A 5,000-nucleotide genomic window follows, 5' to 3' on the forward strand; every position below is an offset into this window, starting at 1 on the left:
TACGAATGCCCCCGCCTGTCCCTATTAATCATTACCTCGGGTTCCGAAAACCAACAAAATAGAACCGAGGTCCTATTCCATTATTCCATGCACACAGTATTCAGGCGGGCTTGCCTGCTTTAAGCACTCTAATTTGTTCAAAGTAAACGTGCCGGCCCACCCAGACACTCAATAAAGAGCACCTTGGTAGGATTTCAACGGGGTCCGCCTCGGGACGCACGAACACGCACGAGGCGGTCGCACGCCTTCGGCTCGCCCCACCGGCAGGACGTCCCACGATACATGCCAGTTAAACACCGACGGGCGGTGAACCAACAGCGTGGGACACAAATCCAACTACGAGCTTTTTAACCGCAACAACTTTAATATACGCTATTGGAGCTGGAATTACCGCGGCTGCTGGCACCAGACTTGCCCTCCAATAGATACTCGTTAAAGGATTTAAAGTGTACTCATTCCGATTACGGGGCCTCGGATGAGTCCCGTATCGTTAATTTTCGTCACTACCTCCCCGTGCCGGGAGTGGGTAATTTGCGCGCCTGCTGCCTTCCTTGGATGTGGTAGCCGTTTCTCAGGCTCCCTCTCCGGAATCGAACCCTGATTCCCCGTTACCCGTTACAACCATGGTAGGCGCAGAACCTACCATCGACAGTTGATAAGGCAGACATTTGAAAGATGCGTCGCCGGTACGAGGACCGTGCGATCAGCCCAAAGTTATTCAGAGTCACCAAGGCAAACGGACCGGACGAGCCGACCGATTGGTTTTGATCTAATAAAAGCGTCCCTTCCATCTCTGGTCGGGACTCTGTTTGCATGTATTAGCTCTAGAATTACCACAGTTATCCAAGTAACGTGGGTACGATCTAAGGAACCATAACTGATTTAATGAGCCATTCGCGGTTTCACCTTAATGCGGCTTGTACTGAGACATGCATGGCTTAATCTTTGAGACAAGCATATGACTACTGGCAGGATCAACCAGGGAGCTGCGTCAACTAGAGCTGAGCAGCCGGCCGCCCGGGAGTGTGTCCCAGGGGCCCGCGCGAACACGCAAGCGTCCGCTCAATTATTCTGCAAACAGGAGGAGGCTGAGCTCCCCTGCACAATACACCTCGAAACCCTCTCAGGTCCCGGCGGCGCGCAGCGCCGTCCTAAGTACTTGGTCGGGTTCGAGAGAGGCGCAATCGCCCGGAGTTAGGCGAGTAGACGCTTTAGGTGCGACCACCCGTGCTCCCAACTGAGCTTGCCGCTGCCGACAGAGGCCCGGGAGCGTGCTGTCGTGGCATTGCCGGCGGGAGACAACACGCGCCACCTACGGTGACCGGCAGCTCCAACGCCAGCGCCACAGAAGGGCAAAGGCCCCACGTGGGTGCCGAAGCGAACTCTCCCAGCACAGCGCACGTGCCAACACGTCTGCACAACTGCGATACAAACCACCAGCGAGAACCGCTGGGGCGACCGAGCAGCAGACGGCGTCGCGGCGCCGAGTGCCGGGCGGCGGCGCATCCTCAACGCACACAGTCCTCAGTCGGACCAGCACACTGCAGATGTCCACCGCGCTTCGCACCGGGCCCGCGAGGACCCACTTTGGCCGCCCGGCGCCGCGCGCAGGGTGCCCCGGCGCGCAGCTGCGCCGCCTGCCGCGTCCGTCGGCCGGCGCGCCTGCCACTGGGCGCCCCCACCAGCCGGCTGTAGCGCGTGCGCCCACGCACCGCGCGGCCAGCACGCCGGGCGGCCCCCCCCTCACCGGCCGGGGACGGTCCCGCCCAGCCACCGCCGCGTATCGCTTCACACACAGATTTGCCCTTACTGATTTACCTCCAGCAACAACAACCGCACCACAATGGGTTTACCAGTTGTTCATTTGCGTAACGTCACCAGCAAACGTAGACGTCCATCCCAGTTTGCAAATGCAACGATTATTGCATACCTGTCTGTTAGGTGTCACGACACACTACGTCTGCCCACATACACGCAACAAAATGTGCACGACTAGAGAACACGTGGGAGGTGGCCCCCTACGTATGCGATGTCCATTACGAGACCGACTGTCAACCAGCATCTGTACCATGTCGCAGATGTGGAACGCGGTGCACCATGCTATCACACTGTGTGAGAAGAGACGACTACGTTTGAATACACGCGCCACTACATCAACAGACGGCTCATGCTGATCGCCATCCAGGGCGTCCGTTACTCCCACACGTCTCTATGGCGTACCACACTGCAATGTAGCTGTTATGGGGAGACGGCACGTGGCTGAGTGCACAACATTTGGACCGTATGGTTCGCTGTTGTTGGGCGCAGTCGTTGTACAGTCACACATGTGCCACAGCATATCATTCAGTACATACGGACCTATGTGCAGTACAATGTGAGGGTTAAGCTTACGACATCAGCGGACAGTGGACACAGGCCGTACCACGACGTAGACTGAGCGCTTCGACATGCGAATGCCAGTGAACAGCTGCGAAGGGCATTGAACACGCAAGCACCTGAACGACCAGCGTGCGAAGGCAGGGGGGAGGGGGGGGCGATGTACATCCTGCAGTCGTCCACATTACAGTGTACAGCGGGAGCATGTAAAAAGTAAGCAACACTTGCGAAGTGTTGAACATGAAACGATACACAAGAGGGTGGGCGGTGCGAGTAGCGAACTATATTCAGAGGGTTGTGGTTAGACAACACTGGATTAATGTAACGTGTCATATGCCAATTACAGAGCAGGTTAAGGCACAACTTGGGTTAGGTTAAGGCACAACTTGGGTTAGGTTAAGGCACAACTTGGGTTAGGTTAAGGCACAACTTGGGTTAGGTTAAGGCACAACTTGGGTTAGGTTAAGGCACAACTTGGGTTAGGTTAAGGCACAACGTGGGTTAGGTTAAGGCACAACGTGGGTTAGGTTAAGGCACAACGTGGGTTAGGTTAAGGCACAACGTGGGTTAGGTTAAGGCACAACGTGGGTTAGGTTAAGGCACAACGTGGGTTAGGTTAAGGCACAACGTGGGTTAGGTTAAGGCACAACTTGGGTTAGGTTAAGGCACAACTTGGGTTAGGTTAAGGCACAACTTGGGTTAGGTTAAGGCACAACTTGGGTTAGGTTAAGGCACAACTTGGGTTAGGTTAAGGCACAACTTGGGTTAGGTTAAGGCACAACTTGGGTTAGGTTAAGGCACAACTTGGGTTAGGTTAAGGCACAACTTGGGTTAGGTTAAGGCACAACTTGGGTTAGGTTAAGGCACAACTTGGGTTAGGTTAAGGCACAACTTGGGTTAGGTTAAGGCACAACTTGGGTTAGGTTAAGGCACAACTTGGGTTAGGTTAAGGCACAACTTGGGTTAGGTTAAGGCACAACTTGGGTTAGGTTAAGGCACAACTTGGGTTAGGTTAAGGCACAACTTGGGTTAGGTTAAGGCACAACTTGGGTTAGGTTAAGGCACAACTTGGGTTAGGTTAAGGCACAACTTGGGTTAGGTTAAGGCACAACTTGGGTTAGGTTAAGGCACAACTTGGGTTAGGTTAAGGCACAACGTGGGTTAGGTTAAGGCACAACGTGGGTTAGGTTAAGGCACAACGTGGGTTAGGTTAAGGCACAACGTGGGTTAGGTTAAGGCACAACGTGGGTTAGGTTAAGCACAAATTGCGTTACATTGCGGTACAAATTGCGTTACATTGCGGTACAAATTGCGTTACGAATTTGGTTAGGTTAAGGTGCAAAATGGGTTAGGTTAAGGTGCGAAATGGGTTGGATTACAGTACACAACATGGTAAGAGCGTGTGTTGGGGGGGGGGGGGGGGGGGGGGGGGGGGGGCCGAGGTTCGTTGGTAGTGATCATTGTAAGTGAATGTCGGAGGCAGCGTCAGTATGTCACAGCAGTTATGTCTCGTCAGGATGCGCTTATGCGCTTTTCGCTCGTGACTGGAGGCGCGCCGCGTCTGTGGTTGCGGCAAGGGAGCGGCAGACCTGTGTGATTCATTCCTGCCATTGTTTCTGTGCCGTAACAGGAGGCAGTGAGGTGGTGTTGGGTGCACCCCTGTGTAGGACATGTGTGGGTGTTGGTGGCTTATCTGAGCAATTGTGGATGTCGGACGGGTGGGATATTCTATTTTAGAATTGGACCCCCTGGTGTGGTTATCATAGTGTGGATGGTGTACTGTGGCGGAGAGGATGCACCGGACGTTGGTCCATGCTGGTGCTTACATATTGTATCTGTGTCTGTTACAGGCAGAGAGTAATGTGTGATAGAGTGTCTCACTGAGGTGTGGTTCATATTGTGTGCACAGACTTACAGCATGTATAGGGACAGCGGGAATTTGGCATATTGGATATAACTCTTCGTGAAACGCAAGATATAGGGGTGGATTGCAACGTACGAGTGCGGGAAGAGTCCGCCGTTCATCCGCTGGAGTTGCGATTTCGGCGGTTGGGGTGGGGCACGTGCGGGTGCGGGTGGAGTGATTGTCGGTTGACTACTTCGTGCGACGCAGGCACTGGCGTTCGGGTTCCTGTGGTGGACAGATGATGCAGGCTTTGTGGGTGGCGTCGGAAAATGGGTACTGTGGGACCTAGCGATGTCGTAGTCGGGGTGGCGTCTCATAGATGGCGGTATCGTCGGTGCAGCAGGTCATGTTTCGGGAGACTTGCAGATGGCGGTATTTAGTTTTCGTGTTGCGCGCGACATGGTGGACGTAGTGTCGTCCGATTCGCGTAGATGGGGCTATTGCATGTGGTTTCGTCACATTGTCATAGATGGCGATGCTGTGGTTTGGCAGTATGGTTGGTGTAGTTCCGTTGGATTCCTGTAGATGGAGGTGTCGTTTCTGGGCCAGACGGCAATGTAGTTTGGTCACATTCTCATAGATGGCTGTGTTGTGTCTGTGGGTGGCGGTGTCAGCGTCGTCCCATAGAGGGCGGTATGGTCTGTTTATTGTGGACGTTGATGTCAGGACCAGAGGGCGCGCGCGAACCGTTGCCCATATTTTCCTACCCTCCTATTAC

At 54.1% G+C, this 5,000-nt stretch overlaps 1 non-coding gene across 1 annotated transcript in view; it reads right to left on the reverse strand.

Moving 5' to 3' along the window:
- Positions 1 to 985, reverse strand: part of LOC126141733 (small subunit ribosomal RNA) — a 1,909-nt gene extending 924 nt beyond the window's left edge. The window contains exon 1 of the ribosomal RNA XR_007529573.1: positions 1 to 985. This exon is cut by the window's left edge and continues 924 nt beyond it. This is a non-coding gene — a ribosomal RNA (small subunit ribosomal RNA).
- Between the last annotated feature and the right edge of the window lie 4,015 nt (positions 986 to 5,000).

This window comes from Schistocerca cancellata, unplaced genomic scaffold (assembly GCF_023864275.1).
Source record: "Schistocerca cancellata isolate TAMUIC-IGC-003103 unplaced genomic scaffold, iqSchCanc2.1 HiC_scaffold_745, whole genome shotgun sequence".
Lineage (NCBI taxonomy): Eukaryota > Metazoa > Arthropoda > Insecta > Orthoptera > Acrididae > Schistocerca > Schistocerca cancellata.